At 47.5% G+C, this 25,226-nt stretch overlaps 1 protein-coding gene and 1 long non-coding RNA gene across 10 annotated transcripts in view; one reads left to right on the top strand and one right to left on the bottom strand.

Annotated features, from left to right (window-relative positions):
* Positions 1 to 2,494, bottom strand: part of SIPA1L2 (signal induced proliferation associated 1 like 2) — a 212,770-nt gene extending 210,276 nt beyond the window's left edge. For 5 of the 9 annotated variants that reach the window (XM_059170443.1, XM_059170449.1, XM_059170450.1 and 2 more), the window contains exon 1: positions 1,811 to 2,065. The gene's annotated coding sequence lies outside the window, so the exon portion shown is untranslated. Of the gene's footprint in view, positions 1 to 1,810; positions 2,066 to 2,370 lie in introns of those variants that run through there. The other 4 variants (XM_059170447.1, XM_059170446.1, XM_059170444.1 and 1 more) reach the window with 3 other exon arrangements.
* Positions 2,495 to 3,103: 609 nt separating this feature from the next.
* Positions 3,104 to 18,119, top strand: LOC131829082 (uncharacterized). The gene is made up of 4 exons (XR_009352716.1): positions 3,104 to 6,252; positions 8,878 to 8,972; positions 15,810 to 15,887; positions 16,131 to 18,119. It is a non-coding gene; the product is annotated as an uncharacterized LOC131829082 (long non-coding RNA).
* Positions 18,120 to 25,226: the final 7,107 nt, after the last annotated feature.

The raw sequence follows: 25,226 nt of genomic DNA, 5'->3' as shown, positions 1-25,226 counted from the left end.
AGCTCATGAACAAGTTTGCCTACCTAGGCAAGATTTGGACAGGCTGGCATGGTCTTGCTTTAGAAAGAAAAGGCTAAAAACGTATACCTGAGAACCCGCTTCTGCTAAAAAGACCAACTACAGGCTACTGTGTTTCTCATATAAGGGGTTGTGCTTAGAAGTGAAAAACCAAGTACCAACTAGAGAGAAAGAAAGAAATATGCCTTAACACAATCCTTGGGATGAATCGTGCATACGGATTCCAACTACCTCCATCACCGGAATCTTAGGAAGGATCCATGCTGTCTCTGCACCCAAAACTCCAGAAAGACCGCACTTTCCCGTGTGTAATATTGTTTTATCCACCTCTGAATCAAGCAGTGAACTACTAAATTAAGCAGTAAACATAGGAAGTGAAAATGCTGTCTAAATACATTCCCCAAATGTATTCCTCAAATAAATCAAAACATTAAACAGACATCCTTAAATTTGTGACAATAGTGGTGACCAAGTTGTCTCTTGAAATTCATCTCTAGGAATGCCAGAAAAAATATTTAGCACCTTTGAAATCTAGACGTTTGTTTTATGTGGAAATCCTATATTTCAAAGAAAGCAACAGTTCTGGAGATTTTTTTCTCCCATTACTAATTGCAAAACTGGAAAAATTGTGGCCCGGATTGCAGACAGGCAACTCAAAAAGCCTAGTTTCCTAAATGCCTGTCATAAGAAAGCCATCTAGTGTTAACATTTAGAAATGAAAACTGCAGACAAAAGAGGCAAAGAAAAGAAAAATCTTAGTGACTATTTTGAACTTACTAAGAGAAACGTATGAGAATCGTCAAGATTCTTTGTTTAAAAAAAAAAAAAGGCCATCCTTATGACAACCAACTCTAACCGACAAAAATCCAAAACATACAGAATTTTATTTTGACACAAAATCATGTTTTGGTGACCGCACTTCCGTGACCAATGCACTTGATTTTTCCAATACTCACACTGGAGTCATCTTGGGCTGAATTAATTTAACTGAAGCAGGTTAATGATGACAAATATGTCCCAGAGGGGTAATGCCAAGTTGTTTTCTCTTCCCCAGAAGCATCGGCTCCTCGCTTGTAGATGATGAACCGAAATTGATTCTCTGGGTTTGCGGCACGGTTGAAAATTAATCTGTAGGTGCTCGTGGGGATACTCCCAGGACGCGGTCAAACTACCTTCAGTAACACAGGGGGACCCGGCAAGGCCCGGCCCGGAGGATGGAGAGCGGCACGGAACCCGGGGAGACGGCGGAGCCCTCGGGACCCCGAAGGGAGGTCGCGCCGAGTTGGAAGGGCGCTCGCCCGGGCTCGGGGTCTTACAAAGAGGGGCGCCGGCGCCGGCGAGGGCGCGCGCTGGGGGCGCACGCCTTCCCGGGGGTCCCCGGCACCCCGCCGCAAGTTCAGCAAGTCGCCCCGCCCGGCGCGCCGCTGCGCCGCGTCCGGCAGCCTTTCTCTCGCTCTTCGGTTAGTCACGGAGCAGTTGCTGCGCACCCAGAGGAGGTCCTCGGGGTGCTCGTGTCACCAAGACGGCAATAACCTTTCCGCGGATCGATAACTTTGAGGGAAGAGCGGCGGCGGCTCCTCTCCCACCCCGGGCCCCGGAGCGCGGGCGCCTCTGCCCGCCGGACCCCCGCCCCGCGCGCCGGCGCTGCCCCCGGCCCGGCCGTCAGCTCCCGAGGCGTCCCCCGGGGCGGCCCCTTCACCCCGGGACCGTCCTCGCGCAGGCCGTGCCCGGACACCACCCGCAGGCTCCCGAGCGGACCCCCAGGCTCCCCGGCCGCCCGCCCGCCACGCACCTCGGAGACGCAGTCCGCCGGGACCTGCTAAGCCCGCGAGCGCGCCGCGGCGCTTACCGGGGCCGCCGCCTCGCCGCCCGCCGCTGCCCGGGGCTGCCCATCGGCCCGGACTGTGCCGGCGCCGGGCTCCGGCGGGAGGCGGCCCGCACCCGCCGGCTGCGGCTAGAGCGGTCGGCCTGTGCTCCGGCGGGCGGGCGGGCGGGGGCGCGGCACCGCTCCTCCTCCTCCGTCGTCCTCCTCCCGCTCCGCCGGCTCCTCCCGGGCTCCCGGTCTGCCGCGCCGGCTCCCGACGACACCGCCCGCCCGCCCGGCGGCACCGCCCCCCGCCCGCTCCGCGGCCTCCCATTGGCCGCCGCCTGCAGGCCCCCTCGGCCCCGCCCCGCCATTGGGCGCGGGCGCCGTCCGTCCCGCCGCCCCGCGGGGCTCCGGCTCTGCCGGTGCGCGGTTCCCAGGCCCCGCGGCGCGCGAGAGTGTCGCGTCCCGGAGGGCTTCGGGCGCCTTTGCCCGGGTTGCGGAGCGCGGGGCAGCGGCCCGGCGACCTCGACGGAGGTGCCGCCTACCTGGTCCCGCGCCCCGGGAGGGCCGGCGCCGCCCTCCGCGGACTCGTGTCCCCTCCGGCTGCGACAAGTTAAAACCCGGAGTCCGGCTCCGAGCCGCCCCCTCGCGCCGTCGCGACCCTGCCCGGCCCTCCAGCCTCCGGAGCAGAGAGAGACGCGCCGCTTGGCGCACGGGTCCCCGCGCCGCCGGAGCCCGAGTGTCGCCAGCCGAGAGGACACAGCCAGCCGCGGGCGCTGCGCGGGCACCTGCCCCAAGACGCGGCAGAATCGCCGCCGAGGCCGGCGTCAGCCCAAGCGGCCGCCTTGCCGTGTCCAGAAGGGGACGGCGGGAGGGGCGAGATCCGGCTGCGTGCGGCCTGGGAGGGCGCTCCCGGACCGCCCAGGCCGCTCCCCAGCTGCGTGCGGACCCCGGAGGTCGCCCGGGTCCACCCAGGCGGTGCCCCACTGTGTGCCGGCCTGGGATGGGGGCGTCCCAGGACCGCCCAGACGGTGCCCCTACTGTGTTCGGCCCCGGGAGGGCGCCCCGGGACGACCCTGGCAGAGAGCCCCTGCCCCCGGGAATGGGGTAGGAGGTGGCACGGAGAAACATGTAAATAAATAGAACGTTAAGATGAGGTCAAGTGGGTGCCCGCGCAGGAACGCAGCGGGGATGAAAACTTGGGAGCTTCGCGGCAGGTGGCGGGGGAGGGTGGGGAGGGGGCGGCGGTGGGGTTGCTGGGAGAGGCAAGAAGTCCAGGTTCCCTAGGCCCAGCCCGGAGCCCCGACCCCCGACCCTGCCCCCAGGCAATCCTCAGCCCAGAGCAGGAATGCTTTTGGATCTTTATCTGGAGGAGGAGGAAATGAACTTTCTACACCCAATTTTTTTCTACTCTCCTAGGTAACGTTGATCACCCAGGGGGGAGCATTACCTGAAACTACTGATGTAAATTGTTCAACGCTTGAATTGGTTGCTGAAAAATTCAAGGAAGTCTTTTAAGAGAAGGCTTTCTTTAAGCTTCGGTAGAATTGTCTCTGCCTAACCAGGACAGTGGGAGTCACAACGTGTAAGTAGGGGGAGACAGGTTTAGGTCATCTCTAACTTACCTCTCAGCGCCACAGTAGCATTTCCTGAGCTGGCTTTTTGGTGGCCTTAGAGCTGGCCCCGCGGTTTCCTGAGACTGGATTCAAGGCTTTCAGTTCCTCCTTCTAGAAGCAGAATTCTTCCTGGAGAGATAAAGCTGTCTGTACTTCCCCATCACAAACACTCCCTAGAATATAACCCTGAGAAAAATTAGAGGCCCTTCCTCCCATGCTGTATTTCTCTGTTATCTACAGTGTGTACACCTCGTACAATCTTTTACATCCCTTTGTAAAATAGGGGTATAATATATAGCAGTGGGTGTAATAAAACAGGTCAGGGAGTGTTATGATGACTCGACAAAACTTCTGAGCTCTCCAGGTTTGCTTGGCTTCCCAACTGTCATTGCATTATCAGCACTTACAAGACTGTCATTTATTCATTTAACAAACACTATATGGAGCCACTGTGATGTTCCAGAAGATGCTAAGAATGGGGCATCTAAGAACACAGAGGACATGGGCCCTGCTCTTAGGAGCTCACCATCTCACAGGCGGCGATCCTTGAGCACCACAGATGCTCTACTAGAGGTATGAACAAAATCCCACAGGAGCAGGCATGGGCAGACAGACATTTCCTATGGGAGCCTAGGAAGGACATATTTCCCTTCATAACACATTATCACAGTACTTCTCAGGTTTCACATCGTTGCTTGTTTCACTGTCTTTCCCACTATTCTGGAAGGGCCTTGAGGAACAGAACTGTGGTTCCCCTGTGATTGGACTCCGATGGCCCAGACTGCCTGTCAGTGGGTTGGCCCTGAGGTGGCCCATACCCAGGTGTGTTCCTTAATGTTTAGTATGGAGTGATCTTATAAGGAGGTCTGCCCGGACCCACGATGATGTCAGTCATAATTCTCTTCCTCTCCCACATTACCATCTTTCTCCTTGTGTTTGATGAACTAAAACCGAAATACCTTGGGCCCTTTGGGCCACTACCAAAGTTGGTGGCATTTTAATAAGTGCTTGTAAGGGACAGCGCAGAGTAATCCGCTGTCTGCGTTTATGAAAGCCCGCGGGAGTTTCTGATTTCCCTGGGCTCCAGGTCACATGCAGCCCTTCCTTGTCACCATGTCTGCGGCTTCAGCAGACATATACTGAGCTCCTTTGCCATGTCTGGTCAATGCTCGACAGTGGCAGTGAGGTCCAGGGCCAGCCCCACAAGGTGTCCACGTTGCCACACACTGTGAGATCTTCAAGGGACAAAGCTCAGGAATGAGTCTGCATCTTCTTCCCCGAAAACATACTCTAGAAATACTTTTAGATTTAATGCTTATGTGTCTCCTCACCAGTGTTCGCATCAACCCTCTTGTTTCATGCCTTTTTGGGGAAGGACAGAAACTGACATTACCTCCCTGTTAAGATATCAATGCAGTATTTTGGCCTTAGGATATCTTACCAGGAAAAAAAAAAAAAATCTTTTTCTATTAAGGCTACAAATTTTGCTGAAGTTCTAGATAAATATATCAAGTATGAAGTGTGACACTCTATTTGCCCAAAAGCTAGAGTAAAGGGTCATGTGTTCATCTAGTCACTGTCCCCTTCCCTCAGGTCCAGGCTTCCTCCCGCCTCGTTCACTTTCTGCCTCTCAAGTCTCTTTGCTCCTGTGCATTTCACCCTGCTCTAAAGGGTTCCTAAAGAAACAAACTCAAGGGATTCATCATCTTTACAATTCTGAATCAGCACATCCACTCATTCTGAAATAATTCCAACATCAGTCTTACCTGCAAATGGTGTAAAAAGGCGCAGAGTTCAAAGACATACCAGCTGTCTGCATCGTTCCAAGATTCTAAGCTTGTTGGCTGACCTTGGCTAGTACTTGTATCTATGTACCTTTGAATTTAGCAAAACAGGAGTCTTATTTTCTTAACCCATTACACCAAGTTTCTCCCTGCAAACCACATGTATGCACTGTAATAAGCCCGAATGGCTGAGCTAATAAGGTTTTTGATTCCCGCTCTCACTTCCTCTTCCCCTTTTCTACTATCAGCCCTCTTTTAAGCCAAATGAATATTCATAAATTGCAACAACTGTGTATTGATTTCATACTACCTTCAGGGCATTCTGATAGACTAGAAGGACCCAAAGGGCTGAACACCAGGGTTTGTGAATTTCAGAGTAAGGAGCAGGTGCTTGGGACCACTGATGAGTGGTGCCTATAGGGAAAGCGGGGCGGCCAACCGCCTGCAGGCAAAGCTTGAGCCACAGGGGGAAAGGTTCATCAAAGATACCAAACCTGCCAGACAAGAAGGAGAGAAGGGAACACTACCAGCAAGAAGCAACTCAATGGGCAAAGACACAGGAACGAACAGTGCGAGGCTTGCTTAGGAAACAGCTGTGCCCTTTGGCCGTGCACAGGCTTACTCATTTATGTAACATATACTTACCTAGTGCTTTGTCCGCCGGAGACTCAGTTTTCTTCTTAGAAGGGAAATCATCCCAAGCAGACAAGCATTGCTTCACCTTCCTTTCAAAACGGCAAGCTCTCCCAACAGAAACTTGTTAGGCTGTGGTCTTACAAAGTAAAAGGGAAAAAAAAAAAAAAAAAAGAAAGAAAAGAAAAAGGAAGAAGGAGAAGTGCTAACTGCTAACTTCTTGTACAATTTAAAAAAAAAAAAAAGGGATTTGTTTTTGGTTTGGGGGTTTTGTTGTTGTTGTTGTTGTTGTTTCCTCAGGAAGCTGGGCTACTGGCTCTGGTTGTGAGTGTTCCAGAAGTTCTGATAAAAGGAAAACACCTATTCCTGTTCAAGTGGAGCTCAAAAGAATAAGGTACGAGTTATTAAATGATGTGCTAAATATCACATATTACCCATAGGAGCCAGAGGAAAAATCTTTTCTAATAAAAAATAAAAATCTTGCAAGGATATCTGGAGGCCTACTGTGTACTCACTTCTGCTCTGGGGAATGCAGCAGATTCTTAAGTACAAGTAACCAGCTCATCCTCAAAAACGTACGACACGGCTAAGCTGGGATGTTTACACAGGAAATTTCTAAGAACAGTGCAGTCAATACATTAAGAATTGCATGTTGTAGAGAGGTGTGCACGAAGATGTGGAGAGGCAGTATGCAAAAACAGGTCCAAGATCAGTGACCAATCCTCTCAGAAGGGAAGGGTTTCCTGTTTTCTTAACATCTGCTTCACAAATAAGAAATCTTCTATATTGTTCTTTGCTGTGATGTTCCCAATCCAATGTTTCTGCAAGAATCCTCCAAGACACGTGGATTATTTCTCTTCTGAAGACCTAAGCTCTTGTCCACAGCTACACGCCTCGTCTTCCCTTTACTTTCCCAGCCCGGACGGACACACAGCTAAGCAAATCGTACAAATTTTATCACTGTGACAGCTGTCTTCTGCCGCCCCACCTCACCTCTCACTTCAACAAACAAACAAACAAACAACAACAAAAAAAAAAACAGAAAGAAAAAGGCCTCGTCTGCATATAATCCAAAAACATCTTCCACCTTTGCTCTTGCTTTAGTGGAAACCCATATCGTAGATGTTTTAGGAGCCCACACCCTTCGGCATTAGGCATCGCTGGCTCTGAAGCCGGTTGGGAAGCTCCTTAGATATAAGACCATAGATAAGGGACGTCTCAAAGTCCCATTTTCCTCATAAGAAAAGGAGGGAAACCATACATCAGAGAGCGGTGGTGATGATTGCATATGATTTGGCGTATAAAGTGCTTGGCACAGTGGTTGCACGCAGGGACTATCGAAAACACACCGCATCACCAGTGTTTACCACCTCCTGGTGCCCCTCAAGATAGAGACTGGCCTTTTACTTCAGCCCCTCACTCAGGACCCGGCATAGGGGAGAGGCCTGGTGGGTAGCTAGTGGGTGGATAGGGGACTGGGAGGGTCATCACACGGAAAGATAAAGTCCTGGATTTGTTTTCCTATTTTCTGCCATCGGAGATGTAAATTTTGTATCTTAATCCTCCAAATTGCATCCCTACTTGGGACTTGCAGTATTCATTCACCAGGGTTTGGGGTTCTACTTTTTAGAAATAACCAAGCAATCACAGTAACCATGCATGTTGAATAGATCTGCGAGCAGCTGCTGTTCTCTGCCACTAGATGGCGTCTATCCTTAAAAACCCTGAACAGCACCAGAGTCGACGAGGTAATAATTCTAATACAGAAAAGGAGGGCGTGTGTGTGCGTGTGTGTGTGTGTGTGTACATAGTCACGCATACATATATTTACCTTTTGCATATTATTTCTTCTTAATATTGGCTATGAATCTAAAGCTGTCTACAGTTTGGCAAACCCTTGCTTTCCTAATTTGAAGTCTCCCCTAGTTACATTCGCGGTGGTTATTTTACACATGATTTCTCTTTAATATCAGTTATGAATCCAAAGCTGTCTACAGCTTGGCAAACCCTTGCTTTCCTAATTTTAACAGTCTCCTGCAACTACATTTTTAATTGTTAATTAAACTCTAAGCAGCATCCACGTTCAAGACGTCTCACAGCACCTGGTGACTGCTCTCCCATCTTGAGGCAAAGTTGATGGAAAAACTCACCCTCTGAGAAGAAAGAAGTTGAAAAGATTTGGGAGAAAAGGAAGGGGCAGACAGAAGTTTCTGCAGGCCTTAGTCACTCATTAAGTAGGCGACGGGGGTGGGGCGCCAGGGACCGCTAGCACCTTGCAAGGTCCTGAAGCCACGAGGATGAAGACGGTTTACTTCGAGGATGTGCTTGCTAACCCAGGAAGGAAAATGTTCCGACTGTAAGAGACAAATGTTCACAGGGCGACACGTCAATCGTTAGAGGGTATGGATGCTTCTAAGAGATTATCAGGACATATAAGGGAGAAATAGAGATCAAGAAAGTGCCATCACGACTAGAGCGTTTCTGCTCTCCAGTCTTCAGGTGGATTCATAAGACCACATTTCTTCATACCGACATTTGGTTGTCTGTGCATTTAGGCTAGAAAAGCTGAACTTGAGGGGCACCTGGGGTGTCTGCTTATCCCTTTTCCTCTGCTCCTGCTCTCTCTGTCTTTCTCTAATAAACAAATAAAATCTTAAAAAAAAAAAAAGTTGCATTTGAGCTTCTTGGGGAGAGACCTAAGGAGAGGGAAGGGAGGAAGAGAGGGAAGATTTTGTTGAGGCGGCAATCAGACAGAAATGGAGAAAGAATGGCCATAGGGGAGCAATGTACATTCTTTCAACAAAATCTGAATATTCAGTCTTTGATGTGGACAGACCAACGCCATATTTTAAGGTTGAAAGGATAAGCAAGGAGAAAATTGTTTCATGCTTTTGTCATAAAACAAAATCAAAACACCTCCGGACTCCTAATTCCATTGTTTCTGGAAACTGAAAAATCAGGTGTGGAGGTTGCAAAGATGAACTCTGCCCCCTGTGCTATTTTACTTCCTTATTTCTAGATACACGGAGGAGTAGCTGAGCAGAGAGCCTGTGACAAGCACCATTTTCATCCACCTACAAAAGGAGGTCTCCATCGGGGCGCTTGTGTGGCTCAGTGAGTTAAGCAACCCACTCTTGGTTTCTGCTCAGGTCATGATCTCAGGGTCATGAGAGGAAGCGCCGAGCCCCTGTGTGGTCTCTGAGCTCAGTGGGGAGTCTGTTTCAGTTCCCCCTTCCCCTCTGTCCCTCCTCTTAAACACATGGTCACTCTTTCTAAAGTAAATAAATAAAATCTTAAAAAAAAACAAAATAAACAAACAAAAAAAACCTCCATCATTATTTCACAACGTTATCTACATCTCAACAGATGGGAAGCCAAATTTTCCACAAAAGCTGGCTCCTCTCGCTAACCCTGACGTCGAATGCTGCTGTCATCTGTAAATACTAGACCCAGCAAGGCCTCCTTAGTTTCCTCTCTTTCTCTGCCTTCCATGATCCAACATGAAACCACTTAGGTTTCCCCCAGGGGTATCCCACACGAGTCTCCTTCCCCTAGGTCACCCCTGGATCACCTGGGTCACCATTCTCCTTCGGTGCTTTTCTCCTCAAGTGTGGACAGCTCTCTTAAATGAGCTGTTTGTTTCCTGCCCCTCAACCTCCAAACCAGTGGATTTACACTACTTCAGGGCCATTGACTTCCAGTTCAAAGTCTTCCCTGAGCTTCCTGGTGCTCCTGGACAACATCCGGGTTCTCCTCACCTTCCTAACATTTGGTTAGTCTCCACAGTCTTGCTCCAAAATGAGCTTCCTGGATCCCTCAGGAATATGGGCCACCACAGACTACTTCTCCTTCTTGGAACATTCACTTTCCCAGGTCCCATCTGTGACCTTCTCCTGGATTCCCTCTGACTTCCGGCCTGCCCACTCCACACTTCCTGTGACACTCCTTTCCTTCTCCACCACCTTCATCTTTGATGCCCCCCAGGATTACATTCTACTCTTCTTTCCCTGGAAGATCTCATTCTTTCCAGTGTTTACAATTACTGTTCTTGTGATAGTCAGCCCTGAACTGATATACATCTCTACCTGATGCCCCAGTGGTAGCTCACGCTCAGTCAACCTCAGTCACAGCACATCCCCAAATTTGACCATGATGTGACTTCCCAAATGCCCTTTCCTGGAATCCCCATTTCAGTAATGGTATTACACCCACTGATTTGTCGTGTCAGAAATCTAGGGCTCCTCCTGAACTCCTCCTTCTGTCTCATGCACTCGTCCAAACATGGACCTAGACTCTATGCATATGTCTTGTCTGTAGCTCCTTTTCCCCATCCTTCCTACGCTATCCATTTGGCCAAGACAAAAGGAACAGCTTCCTACACAGCCTGTCTTCTGTTTCCTGCCCAGCTCTTTCTAATGCATCTGCCCCCCTTCAGCCTTTAGTACACACAATTGGACAATCTTCCTCACTTGCTTCAATACCTTCAGAGGCTTCCCAGAGTCCCCCAGGTAAAACGGTAACTCCTTAGTCTGGTCACCACCGCCCTCTCCAGCCCCCAACAACCCAGACACCTTTCATTCGGTTCTGTCCTCACACTTCAGCTCTGAGCCTCCAACGCAGACTTTTCTCTGCCAATAACTCCGCTCTCTTCCCGCTTCGGTCCAGCAAACTCCTATTCATCCTTCCGGCTCAAGGAGCCCTTCCTCAGAAGATCATCTTCGATCCCTGTACTAGGTTAGGGCACACATACATCTTGTGGCCCCAGAAGCTTCCCGTCATCCACCCCCGTCTTCTTTCCTGTGTGTATAGCCTCTGTCTTTCCTACCAGAACAGACACTCTGTGAAGCCAGAATTGTGTCACAGCCTTAACTATCTCCTCCTTAAAGCCTGATCTGCAACTGAACTCCTAACAGCCTTTGTAAAGATGCCAACCTTAGCCCCAGACAGGCCTCTGCTGGTGTATCTGGTGAAGGGGGAGATGGGTCCACTGGTGGTTCATTGTCTCTGCAGGTGATCAAATGTGCCTGCACGGAACCAATTCACCCCAAGAAAAAGGACACATATGACCACTTAGAGAACCTTGGAGTTGGAGGGGAGGACTGATTCTCAGGACAAAATGACGTCTATCACACATCTCAATTCACCTTGAACCCTCCCTCCATGCACCCGTGGCTCTATTCTAGGGAGATAGAGGATTAGCCTTTAAAATTATCAAGGGAAAGCATGAGGACACAAGCAAGTTGCATTTGCTTCCTTCTTTCACACAGTGATTCCGTGCAGCGAGATTGTCTCAGGAGTCAGGTGGCATTGGGACACTGGTAGGAGTGCCCTGCAGGAGGCGGCGGGAACAGTAATAGGGGACCGGAGGGAGCTAGAGGATGGAAGAGGATCCGAGAGGTGGTCGGGTCCAGCAGGAGCAGTTCTCCTCCAGCAAGCAAAGGAACTGGAAGCTCCTAGCAGGTGCCGTGTGGCCCAGGAGCACATGGCGGAGGCCGCAGAGCTACGGCAGAAGCAGCCATGTGTACTTGGGGGCTCACCAAGTGTGTTCATCAAGGGCATTCCAAAGATGCCCACAAGTGTGGGAGCCAGCCAATGATTTTGTAGAGAGGAGCAACTCTGTATTAGCAGACAGATGGGAGAGCCAAAAAAGAGCAGTGGTTACTCTGAACGTGGCCCCTTCTGGACTTGAAAGCCGGCCTAGGGAATTTTTGGCCACATCCAAATTGAGTGTATGTGTCACTGGGCTTTATAGATATTATCTCAAACTCTCCATTATCATTGTAATAGGTACAATCTATGTCTTGTCTCTCTAACCACATTTGATAAGTGATGGAGATAAATCTGTCTGAGCAACTTGGCCACTGTTCAAGGACGTTTGAGGAATGCTCTGAGCGTATGGTATTGTTTAGAGAGTCAAGCTCAGGTGGAGGCAATATTCATAAATTTTTGCCCTGCTGGGGGTGTAAAACCTGGGAAATGCAAGTGGGCTTTTTGTCCCTTGAGTGTCTAGGGCCAGGACTCCAGTGTCCTCCTGATCATGCTGTATTTTCAGCAGGGTCGTTTCTCTATTATGTGTATGCTCCCCATTACCTATGCAACTATTTCCCACAGGAAATTGAAGAAGGGTGTGAGGGGTGAGCATTGACGGTGTATGTGGGCAAGAAACTATGATAAAGTGATCTCTCCAACTATGTTCTAGTAATGAAAAGCAATTGCTTTAGGGTCACCTATTATGGTCATTAACCACACCTCTACTCCATGCAATAGCACGAGTCATCAGTAATAGAGTATGATTGGTTTCCTCCCCAAAGACAAGTTGTATGAACTACGCACAGAGCAACAGAGTCTCGGGCAAGAGTTTTTATATTAGTGTGCTACTCAAGACTGCTTCTGATTGACTAGTAATGACCCACCAAGGACCAGCTCTGGTAGCTGGTGCTTAGCAGGAAGGGAACAGAAGTGACACCTGAGGCCCAGGCATCATACAACATCCAATGGCTAGGATAATTAGTCAAGTGCCCCAAATGCTCAGTCTGACCATGTATTACCATGCCTTCCATTGACTGTGACTCAATACACTCCCAGAGTAAAGCCTGCCTGAAAGGAAGAATATTATAACTATGTCTAGGCCTATCTGTGTATCCATATACAAATTAGTGATGCCCTTGAACCAGGAGGTTCCCATTAGTTCAAAGAATATACCGCATTACATTTCATTTGCTCTTGCTCTGATCTGTTCATGCTTTCAGTGGTTTACCAGCAGAACGCCCTGGAGGGGACCTATCCAGACAAGATTAGACAACGTAAATTATCATCTTTAGTATTCCCACTTGGAAAATTGACTGGTATTCATGTGGAACAATAAAATCAAATTTGCTCGCACTTTAGGCCAAATTCATGGCTATAAAGAGAGGATCTGGTAGGGTCTTAGGGGTGGTCACTGTACGGGGGGGGGGGGAGAGAAAAGTGATCTGTATCGATTATAACACACAGTTTAAGCACTAAGCTTGTTCACTCCAAACATTCCGTAAATGAATATCAGTAATCTTGGTTTTGTACATGCTCTTTGGAGATCAGAGAACTTTCTAGTCTTGTCACTTAACAAACGTGAACACGTTGAACTCTTACTGTATGCTGGGAACTCTCTTGGGGGGGGGGGTGCAACACCATAGGGGCATCTCATAGATGAAACTGGTTTATATCTAGTTCAGGACTACAAAACCCTCAAAGAGTCTAGGGTGTGAGACAAGGATGTAAAACAACTCTAGAAGAGATGCCATTTTTCCATTCATCTACCCATCCATGCTTCTATCCATCAAACATACTTTGCATGCTATGGTGTGGCAAGAATTGTGGCATAGGACTAGAACCCAATCATTAATAGAAAAAACAATAAGTAGATGAAGCATTCTTAAGAAAAATAATTAATAGAATTGGGGCACCTGGGTGGCTCAGTCGGTTAAGCATCCGACTCTTGGTTTTGGCTCAGGTCGTGATCTCAGGGTTGTGAGATCGAGCCCCACGTGGGGCTCCACACTCAGAGCAGAGTCTGCTTCTGCTCCTCTCTCCTCCCTCCCCCACTCGCTCTCTTTTTCAAACGAAAAAATAAAATCTTAAAAAAAATAAGACGATAGACCCTAAGACTTGAATCTGCTCTAGCAGTCAGGAAGGACTAAGTCAAACCCAAAGAATGCCAGAGATTAACCAGTGGGGAAGCATCCTTTTTTGGAGTAAGACATCTTTCCCACTTCTCCTTTAGCTGCCGTTTTTCTCTGATTTTCACCTTTCCCTCATCTGTTCTCTGCTGACCTCTGATAAAGATACTGTTTTCCTGGATTTTAATGTTTCCACTGACCACACCTCAAGGTCACAGCATATCAAGGTTACTTTTGAGCCAAATCCTGTGAAATGTTTTAGAAATAAAGAAATAGTTTACAGTGAATTAGTTTAGAGGTAACGTAAAAAGGATTTTTTTCAGTCTTTAAGATGAAATCTCCTGAGTCTAAATTAACATTTACTAACTTAAGATTTTAGGCCACTCTTTCTGTATGAAAATTGTTGTTTTTCTAAGGTGACATCTTTTTCTTTGTCTTATCTTTATCACTGTGTGTATTTTTTTACATTGTGACTGCAAAGGTAAGGGAGAAAAACCAATTTAACTGACAGATAGGAGGAAACATAAAAGTTAAAGACTCTGAATACTACATAAGCCTATCCATGTAGCGTGAGTATGGTTTTCAATCCCCCTTAAATTCTTAAATACCATCTCATCCATTCAGTGATTTCAGTCTGAAGGAGTGTTGTCACGTATTTATTTTAAAAAATACAACCTTAGCATAACCTCTTGTTCTTGAAATTTCCAGTTAACATTTGTACTAAGGAAGTGATTGAACTTTATGGGGAAATGCTATTTTAACTTGAGAGAACAGAGATTTTATTTCTACCGTCATGAGCGAGTTCTACTACTGTCTACCTACAGAATATTAACCTGCTTTTCCACCCTCCTTCAGAACATAAATCTTGGCAAAGCAAAACTGTTTGGCTCTTTCCAAAGGAAGTAAGACAATCAAAACATAATACTATATTCCTCTTCATGGCTACTGTGGAAAAAAAAAAAGTTAATTCCATTTATAAGTCGGAAAATAGTTAAGGATAATTATGAGGACAATAAAGCATGAAGGCAAGAAACCACACATTGGCTTCCGGCTCAGGAATAGTCTGAACACAGAGAATAGGGTAATATTATTCATCTTTGTTGCAATCTAGTGATTCATCTCTGACCATTTTCCATTCCCATGATTGTTGCTCTGCACGACAGAGGGTTCATCATTCAGGTAAGACAGGTCTTACTACCAAAAACCTGACAACTGAGACTTTCCTCTGTGGAGTCCTGAATTTGGGAGGATAAAGCCATTAAGTCAATCTTACCAGTAACCGCCATATTTGCCAGGCAATGCAATTGCTTCGCCTGTTGACCGGGAAGCCAGGTGGTCTGAGGTCTAGCCCGGCTGTGCCCCAGACCAGTTATGGGATTTAGGGACTCCACTCAATCACTAAGCACCTCAGGTGGTTTGGTGGCCAAGCATGGAGAGGGAATTAATAATCTCTAAGTCTCTCCTGGCTCTTCCCTTGTAGGAGTCTGTAATGAAGGGATGGACGGATGCCATGGTTCAAGGTCAGCAGACACCTGCTAGTCGAGGAGCATCCTGCTCGGTTATGGAAGAGGAGTATTTCTTTTAAAAACCAATGACTCAGAAGAGTCAAGCTTGACTCCTTGAGACTGGCTGCTGGTCGAGTGGAGTCGAAACTTTCTGAGCAATGGTGTTATAGACTGCAGAATCTGAAAGTAGAAACGGAAACGACACGGGCTTCCTGGTCTCTTCTGCTATAAGCCAAGAATGACGCGAAACTTTGTTGTTGCAGTTATTTTTTATCAGGGTTTTTTGTTTTTGTTTTCTTTTTTAGTTCTTTAAACTATTATTTTCCTTTAAGGATTATAGTGTGGCGGTCTTGTGTATTTTCACTATTTGTGCATTAGTATTGATCTGTGTTAATCTCTCACTGACCTGCGCCCAAGAAGGAATCTCTTCTCTAAAGGGACCACACTCTGAAGATCTTAGCTTCTCCTTGCCTTGCCCCTCACAAACAAAAAGATTGTCCCATACAAATCTCTTTTATAGCAACTGCTACTTTCCTCCAGGGGTAGATCTAACTCTCACTCCTTCTTTTATTCGTTACCAGCCGCTCCCTAAAGAAAAGAGACTTTAATGAAGAATTAAACTCCTTATATGACAAGTTAAAAAAAGAAGAAGAAAGATTCATGGGCTTGTTCCTTGGAGCACATGCCTATGGGTTTGGTTGTCCAAGGAAAACAGCTCCAAGAGTTCATTCATTCATGGCAGCACAGGCTAATCCAATAGATGGTTACGTTGTTACCTCCTTCTCTTTCAGACCACCTCAAATGAGAATATAAATTGAAAACCTTGGCGATAAGAGGAAAATAAAAATGATCAAAAGATTTTGGCAAAGGTCAGTGAAATATTTATTCCAGATTGTTTTTCTAATTAAAATTCTGTTTTAATTGGATTAAAGGGATGTGTGGCGGCCTTCAGTGGTTTTGGTAACCGGTGTGTGTGAATTAGGGGGCAGACCCAGGTTTATGGGAAACGAAGCTTAAATAAACATGAGTGTTCCCTTTGAGCGAAAGATTGCAAAAGCACAAATAAAAATTAGGTATGAACGTGTACCTTGCTTCTCTGCCACTCCCTAAAGATGTCTGAGCCGGACGCTGTCGGACCCACTCCTGCTGGGCCACAACCCTGGCCTGGACCTTCAAGCCTCTGACTTCTATGGAAAGGAAGAAAAAATCCTCATGGACACAGAAAGCAAGAGGTGTTTTGCCAAATGGGTGAGCTCTGGCCTCTTCAGTCAGGGTTCCTCTTGCGAAACAAAAACTCTTTAAGGCGGGTATTACACAGGTGATAAGGGATCTGGAAACTGGAACAGAGGATGGTCAGGCGACGTGACAATCAGCGAGAGCCGACATCTGCTTGCATGGAGGGCTGAGTGACAGCGGGTAAACCACCACAGCCAGGCCCAGTCCGACCTGCAGGTAACAGCCTGGGATACTGTATCTGCACGGATTAGCTTCTTGCGGCTTTCGTCATAAATCACGGCAAACATTATGGCTTCAGACAATCTGTGTTATCTCACGGTTTCTGGGCATGAGGAGTCCCGGCATGACCTAGTGGGGTGCCCTGGTTTGGGCGCTCTCAAGGCTGTCATCCAGCTGCTGGCCAGAGATGCATTCGTCTGCTGGCTGGAGAAAGCTGACTGCTGGCAGGTCTCCATCCCCAGAGCTGGTGGCCAGACGCCTCCTCCCTTGTCATACAGAGAAGCTCGCAGCAGAGCAGTGGACATCATCAGAGCCAACAGGGGAGTGGGCAAGAATATGAACAAGACAGAAGCCACAGTCTTTTTAAAGCTATTCTCAGAAGTGATGTCCTGTCTTTGTTGCCATGTTCTGTGCATTAGACAACACCCAGCCATCATCCAGGGGAAGGGGCCACACAGGAGCGTGAAGGTTAGGAAGGTGGGATCCTTGGTGGCCACTGTAGGAGCTGTCCACTACCCAGGGAGACACGGGCATTGCAAATCCGCAAAGGAAGCAGCAGATAAAGTGAGGGGAGAATGACCCGGGCCTCTCCTTCTCCCTCACACTCTCATCTTCTACTCGGGCCCCCACTGTCGGGAGAGTCTTGGACACGCAGCTTTGTGGGCTACAGCAGAGCAGGACAAAGGTAAGGATGGGGTCTGAGAGCAGACTGGCGACAGATCGATGTGGTATCCTTTTAGATTTCCTACTCTAGCCAGAGAAACGATGCAAGGGGATTTTATCTAAAGAGAGCGATTTAATGGTAAAGGGACCTCTTTCTGGGACCAAAGGGTATTGGTTTTGCTCCCTTGTGAGGTCGCTCTATGCTATATTCCAACATTCCTGCTCCCCAAAGTGCCCCCAACACATACCTCGGCCCTTCTACAGTGATGGCCTGGAGAGGCTACGTGTACTCAAATAAGGCCTGTGACTTCAGAAACTGTTTGATCACCAGGACAAGTCTTGGGAGACCGGCTGAGGCCTCACAGAGGAGGCGGGTAACCTGTGAGTCCATCGTGATCTCTCTTACTTGGATACTTCGGCAAGATTTTTGCAATAAATCAATGCTGTGATTTTGATTTATTCCTCTTCTCTCTAAGCGACCACAAGTAATCTCCAAAGTGCAACAATAAATGTAACAGTAATCAGTGGCCAGCTGGTATCACAGGCTACCTTCTAGCAGATGGTGTTTTCCAAAGACGGTGGTAGAAACATCTTCCTCACACAAGCTCTAGGACTCGCTACTCTCCTATTACAGAGTGGTGTTTATGTCCACTCCCCTTGAAGCTGGGCCAGGGACTTGGTGGACTGCCTCCACCAAGGGAGTACGGTGGAAACGGTACTCAGGGACATCCTTAGCCTAGATCATAACAGTGCCACACACTGTAACTCATTGTCTCGCTAACCTCCATCCGGCGATCCAGCCTCCATTCTGTGAGGAAGCCCAGGCAGCTACCGAGGCCCACGTGGAGGGAAATAGAGGCCTCTGGCCCCAAACCCCACTTTGGCCCAGTCACAGCCTCGATCAACAAGCTGTGTGAGTGAACCATCTAGAAACACATTCTTGAGTTTTCTCTTCTTCAGCTCCTCTGGCCGACACCACTTGGAACACAGACAAACCATCCCCACTGGGTCCTGTCCAAATTATGGGTTTGTGAGCAAAATAAATGGTAGCTCTTTAAGCCGCAATGCTTTAAGGTGGTTTTTGACATGGCAGTAGAAGGCTGGAACCTACTCTTTGGGGAATCCCTAAAAAGTTTTGGCCGAGTATGTCTGGCTAGAAATAACAGAAAACCTGACTTTGAGGTTTGCTCATGGAGCAGGGAAACAAGGCATTGGTTTGGAGGCTCAGCCCCAAGAGGGCAATGGCCTCTGAAGTTCTCCTGTTCTTTCCCTCATGCTTGTTGCCTCAGTGAAGCAGGATGACTCTCCTGGCTCCAGGCCCAGTCAGACCTGTTTGCTTCTTTAATCCGATCCTCAACTTCTCCTAGCCTGTGGATTCCAGGCTCACCAGGCCGGAAGAGAGGCAGGAATAGTGTCTTTACACGCATTTCGGTGAGGGGTGACAAGGAAGGGGACCGGGTGGGGCTCTGGGACAGCCAGACACAGTGTTTGCCACAGGACTTTACAAGCGGTCCCTGCATGAGATGAAGAGCTTCTGAGTGGGCTGCAGGAAGTTTCCAGAAACAACTAAAAGAAATGAATAGAAGCCAGGACAGTTTTACCAGTCAAGAAAAATAAAATAGATTTTTTTAACATTTTTTTAAAAGATTGTTACAGAGAGATACAGAGAGAGCACAAGTAGACAGACCATCAGGCAGAGGGAGAGAGAGAAGCAGGCTCTCTGCTGAGCTGGGAGCCTGATGCAGGGCTTGATCCCAAGACCCTGGGTTCATGACCTGAGCCAAAGGCAGACACTGGATCCCAAGACCCTGGGTTCATGACCTGAGCTGAAGGCAGATGCCATGAAGGCGCCCCCAAAACTTAGATTTTGATGTCAACTATTTAATATTTTCAAAGGGTGACACAACTCCATACCCGCATGTGTGACTAACGCAGGTGTTTCCTCCAGTTCTCGAGACATCTTCGGGTCGTTATGTCTCAAAGTCCTCTGTGCCGCCCAGCCTGTCCCTGAATTCCAGTCCCATGCTGGCCACCGTCTCGAGCTGGACGGCCTCCACTGCACCCCACCAGTCCCGTCCCCACCCCCTTAGCCAGTCCCCCGTCACCTCCCCTACTATGACTGGAATTCAGTCAACTTTTACACCTCTCTCCCTGTCCCCCAATTTCTTGTCCTTCTCCCATCACAAGCCACCTCTGCTTTTTCCTTCTCTCTGTCGCCATCTTGGTTTCGGGTCCTACTAACTTTCTCCAGAAACAGGGCAATAATCTCTTCCTGGCTTTTTTTCATCTCCGCTTTCTTGTCCTTCTCATCCATCCTATGCTCGGTTGGGATATTAGGAATGACTTTTATATGGTTTGATATAGTTTTGTAATTTCCTAGGCTACATGAGCAGTTTCTCCGGCAGTATTGCCTGCCCTTTTGTAAATAAACACATCATTTACTCATCAACAGGTCTTGGACCAGGGCCTAAGGGAAGAACAGAAGGCTCAGCTTTAATACCTCCAAGACATAGGATGCGGAGAGGCAGAGTAAATCTTACAAATGAAATACCTCCGCAACTTCCAGGCGCATAAGAAAGGAAATTCTCTTGTAGCTAACATGTACGGATAACACAATTGTTCACACAAAAGACTGAAGGCCTGTGTGTGACTTTCTTCTAAATCTTCTTCTATCAAATTAGTGAAGGGCGTGGGGGCGGGCATCTTGTCCAGAAGTGCACTTACCAGTTGCAGCATCCAGTAACCTCTATGTCTCCTCCTGACTGTGAGCACATGGAAGGCTCTGCACTCGCTTTCCCTTCCAGACTTATCCATCTGAGCAGCTGGAGCAGCTCAGTGTGACACGAGGCTTTACCAGATCCAGATCCAGATCCAGATCAGGTCCGAGCACAGCCCTGGTCTTGGACTTCTTTGCTCGCACATCTGGAACGACACCTGCTTTGTGCTTCGCCTCCACAACGGGTGAAGGTCTGACCATCCACACCCACCTCTCCCTGTTCTCCAGGTGTCCCCCCATCTCCAGCATGGTGTACCCCAGCTTTCCAGCCAGCTGCCTTTCGTTGGCTGTTCACTCTGCTTGACCCATGTTCTTCCCTCTTAACGAAATCCCGATCAAAAAAGAAAAAGTGCAATGTCATTTATTTAATCCGTAAGGGAATAAAGGACTTCTTCCTCTTTATAGTATGGATTTTATCCTAATGTCTTGGACACATTTGGTACCCAATGAATGTTTGTTGAAAGGAAAAAAAATAAATTGGATGTCCTTCGCCTACTGGTTATTTTCCAGATAGATAGGCTCTAATTTAGAAGACATTTTCAGTGATTGCCTGGTTAATTAATTGTCCCCTGTAGTTTGTGATGCTGTCACCTGCCACTCTGTATAGCCACTCTGTATACCCATGTTTATCCTGCATTAGAGTTTATAACAATGGTACTGACTTAAACTACCCACCAACCACACACGGGCCATTCCTGTGTTCCTTTCCCCACCCCCATGTGCATCCACAAATGTAGCTGTAGGCAGATGAGGTCTCCAGCACCTCTTCTGGTACCTACCACCACAACAGAAGTCAAGCATAAGGGGAGGTTTACTACAGGCAGGACCTGAATCATGGGGCTCTCAGCGAAGAGACGTCTTGGCCGTCCCTGACCTGTTCAGTGCCTGAGGCAGATTCACCAGCCAGTTACTCAGGGGGATGCACCTGCAAAATTAAGCCAGCTTGTTTCTGTCTGGTTTTCAGCTCCGCCAACTGGAAGCATAGGCTGATTTGTGGCTATGAGATAGAGTGAATGCTAACATTCATTCTTTTCTGCAGTTTCTCTACCTTATATCTGCAGCTAGCAGAAGACTCTGGTCTCTCCCTATGGCAAAGCACCTTCCATTTGAATATTTTTCAAAGTTCTTAAGGAATCCTCTATTTCTAAATTTGCTTGCAAACCCGTGAGGTCCCCAAGCCCCATCCTTCCTCCAGTCTGTGATGACACTACCCCATGTCCCGAATCCTGCCCTGCCTTTATCCCTGTACTATCTCAGGGTCTCATGATTTAGAAAGGGCTTCCAAGCCCAAGGGAGTTAATTTTGGAACATGAAGGCCAGAAGCTTACTGTGTTAAAATGACTTAAGTACACCTAGTAGCAAAAGACCATCCCTTGCTTTCTATAAAGATGGCGTTCACCCCTCCAGATCAGGATACAGAGTCTGTGAAAATGGAAGACGGCACCAACATTTCTGATGATAGCCCCTTCCTTAACCTTCTTCTGCCTCTGTTCCTTTTCTGTAGCTAGAGAATTCTGTAGCTACTGCCCTGAGAGGCACGGCTGAAGATTCCAAAATGGATTTTAGGTGAGCCATTGAACCCTCCACATTTAGTGTGTAAGAAACACGAATGGTACTAATCAGCCATATATAACATAGTCTCTGTAAGCCTTCTGTCTCCTTCATGAACATATTTTCTGTTATCCATACCCCATCTTTCTTCTTAGAATGCAGGTTAAAATAATTACTCTAACTCAGAAACTAAGTGATATAATGTCAGAGCTACCATTAGTGGAAAATCAAATAATGTTAACTTTAGAGATTTCCCAATTAATTTAAGAGTTAACAGAGACATCTTTTATTATTAGAAGACATGTAAATATTTTATGGTTCTGTTTTCTGCTTGTTCTGTTAATATCCTTTCCTTCCTAAGTCTATATCCCTTGATACCTAGGGCTCACCAGCACTTACTTTTCTTTTTTAAAAGATTTTATTTATTTATTTGACAGACACAGATCGCAAGTAGGCAGAGACAGAGAGAGAAGCAGGCTCCCTGCTGAGCAGAGAGTCTGATGCAGGGCTCCATCCCAGGACCCTGAGATCATGACCTGAACTGAAGGCAGAGGCTTAACTCTCTGAGCCACCCAGGCACCGCAGCACTTATCTTTTTAACAGCATGCAATTCAATGTCTGCTCCATAAAGGCCTAATGCCCGGTAAAAACCTGAGTCATGATTTGTTGAATGAAGGAAGGAGTGAAAGAATAAAAGTAAAACCCAAAATACCCATGTGTAATTTTTGTCACACGAATTCTAACATCAGGTCCCATGAAGCATAATTTTTAAGTTCCATTGGCTAATAATTTGAGGCATTGACGATCAGCGGCCAAAGCTGACACCGCTGACACAGGAGTTATATCTAGCACACAAAAATGTTTTAAACTCAAAATCAGAAAGCATGAGCGCACTCTTAAAATTAGAATGCCCCTTTGACGCTCTTTGCATTTTCCATTTGAAGAAACTGAGACCCAGGGAAATTACAAATTGGCTCACAGGCGCGCCGTCAGGCAAGGTCATGGACCCTAGGTTCTTGCCTCCCCTGGCAGTCTTTAACCTATAAAATTTCCCTCCACCCGCAGCCCATCTGCTAATTCTGGGCATGGCATCTGTATCAGATCCAGCTTCTCAGAGCACATCAGCTCTGAGCCAATTGGATATAAGTACAAAGAGAACAGAAAACTCTCTTTGCCCAGGCAGCTGGAAAGTTTCATTTGGAATTTATTTTTAGCATCTCCTGTGAGCTCAGGAGGAGCCATAGCAACAAAGGTACCTAGGAGAACCTGCGGGAGACGCTCACGCAAACAAGCGGACAACCCCGGAGGGAGCCCCGCTCCACCTCCACAGGGAAGCGAGGATAAGCTGGACACGTCCCTGTCGCTAGGAAAGCTGTCCCCAGAGAAGGACAACCTTAGAACCAGGGGGACTTGCCTCCACGTGGGCTGGAAGTGACTAACGAGATCATCCATGTAGAACTTTCACCTCCTCCCTTCCTTCCCTTCCGCCCCAGCACCCAGACAGTGCGTAAACACCGCGAACCCCTGACTTCTGACTTTGAGGTCTGACCATATGCCACGTTGTGTTAATGACTTCATGGAACTTCTAAACCACATAGCCGCAGGAGAGGAAGTGAACCCTTCAGGACGTCAGGCTACCATCTGCGGAACGGCTTCCAAGACGTTCGTCCATCCTTACCATCCCAGCAAGGACAACGTCACAAGCTCCTTCCTTTCTCCCAAGAGCCCGCAAAAGGAAGCAGAGGACACAAGTCTTCGGGCCGAGCACACCTGCCTGGGAGAAGCCACACGTTGGTGGAAAAATCAATAGCACCTGATGAGAACTAGCCTCACACACGTCGGTTTTCCCACGCCAAACTCTCGAGTTGATTCGTGGGAAAGAACCCAGAGCCCATTCAGGAAACGTTTCAGTTCCGGAATTTCTCTGTCTAGTTCTCGAAGGCTGACAGACCCAGGCTGGTGATTTATGCAAGGTCCTGGTTCCTATGTCTGGGATCATCTCTAGACCGTCTAACCTTCGCACTGAAGACTTGCTACCTCCATGCCATTCCTTCTCCAGCATTCGGTGAAAATGCAGTTCTCTCCCTTGTGCTTGTTGGAGAAATGGCTCTACCAAGTGAATCCAATGGACATGGACTACAGGATGGTTGGCCCAATGAAGTGAGATATACTTCAGCTCAATTTTGTCCATTTAGCATCTCTTTGCCTTTTCATGATGACTTTAGAAAAGCTTGAATGTTTCTAATTACATTTGGTACCTTTCCAAAGGATATAAAGATCCCTATTACATTGTGTTTGTGCTTCAAGGTGATCTTGAAACATGAGAGTAACTGATCAAATGTTTTACATGGGCATATCTTCTTTAATTTTAAACACATTTAATAAAACCCAAAGTTTCATGGTGATATCACTACACGGGGGCCCACGCACAGTCCTTTTTTTTTTTTTTTTTTAAGATTTTATTTATTTATTTGACAGAAAGAGACACAGGGGTAGAGGGAACACATGCAGCGGGGAGTGGGGGACGGAGAGTCAGGGAGCCCAATGCGGGGAGCCCAATGCAGGGCTGAGGTCATGCCCTGAGCTTAAGGCAGACACTTAACTATGTGAGCCACCCAGGTGCCCCCAGTCCTCTTATTCAAACACATTCAAGACTGAGGACAGGGGCGCCTGGGTGGCTCAGTGGGTTAAGCCTCTGCTTTCAGCTCAGGTCATGATCTCAGGGTCCTGGGATCGAGCCCAGCATAGGGTTCTCTGCTCAGCGGGGAGCCTGCTTCCCTTTTTCTCTCTGCCTGCTTTTCTGCCTACTTGTGATCTCTGTCTGTCAAATAAATAAATAAGATTGAAAAAAACAACAACAACAAACTGAGGGCAGCATTGTTCACAAAGAAGCATTTAATAAGCAATAGCGCAGGAAAGAAAACCATCATTCTGGTCACAAGGCTGGAAAGGCCTTTATCAATCTCTACTTCCCCACAAAACCACACATGATGGTGTTACTGAACCGGCTTCCTCCCAGCAAAGGAACTACGGCATTGCTCAAGGGCTATACGTATTAGTGAGAAACCAAATCCTAAAAATAAAATAAGAAGGCAGCTCGCAGTAAAGCATAAACATCTCAAAGAGATTCCGTATGAGTAGGAATGATACAAGATATGGTTTTAAGAGAAGAATCTATTTTTGACGTAGAAGATTCACAGTATGTATATTAGACAGGAAAGCTGTACAAGGACATTAACTCCCCTACGTTTTGCAGATCAGGAAATGACCCCCAGAGACTCTCTCCAGAAGTGTGATGGGACTGTATTCGCAGTTGTTCCTCTTTCTCTGCCAGAATTGAAAACCTTCTTTTTAAACTCACATTTCTCCAAAAGGGATAATAGAAACTTGGAATTCTACATGAAATAATTGTGGAGACCATTAAAAAACCGTGAGAGTATCTTGACATCAACTCTCAAGTGCGCAGTTAGAACACGTTGCCATTTGCCCAATGTGACATGCTGGCCAAACTTAGCGTCTCTAGGTCACAGAGGAAGGCAAAACCTGGCTAACGAAATTTTAGACATGAAAGAAACTAAAGAAAAGCAGCATAAATTGAGAAGGTGAGGACATCCCTCAGGAAGATGCAGGCACTATGTCTCCATAAATAGAGACTGTGATTGGTCCAGGAAAAGATTGTGCCATAGAACAAGCCAACAAATAGAAATGAACTAGAATATTCCCCAAAGCCCACAGTCCACCTGCCACTTCCCCTAAACCAGAG

This window comes from Mustela lutreola, chromosome 4, assembly GCF_030435805.1.
Source record: "Mustela lutreola isolate mMusLut2 chromosome 4, mMusLut2.pri, whole genome shotgun sequence".
Lineage (NCBI taxonomy): Eukaryota > Metazoa > Chordata > Mammalia > Carnivora > Mustelidae > Mustela > Mustela lutreola.
This window is presented reverse-complemented; position numbering and strand designations above follow the sequence as displayed.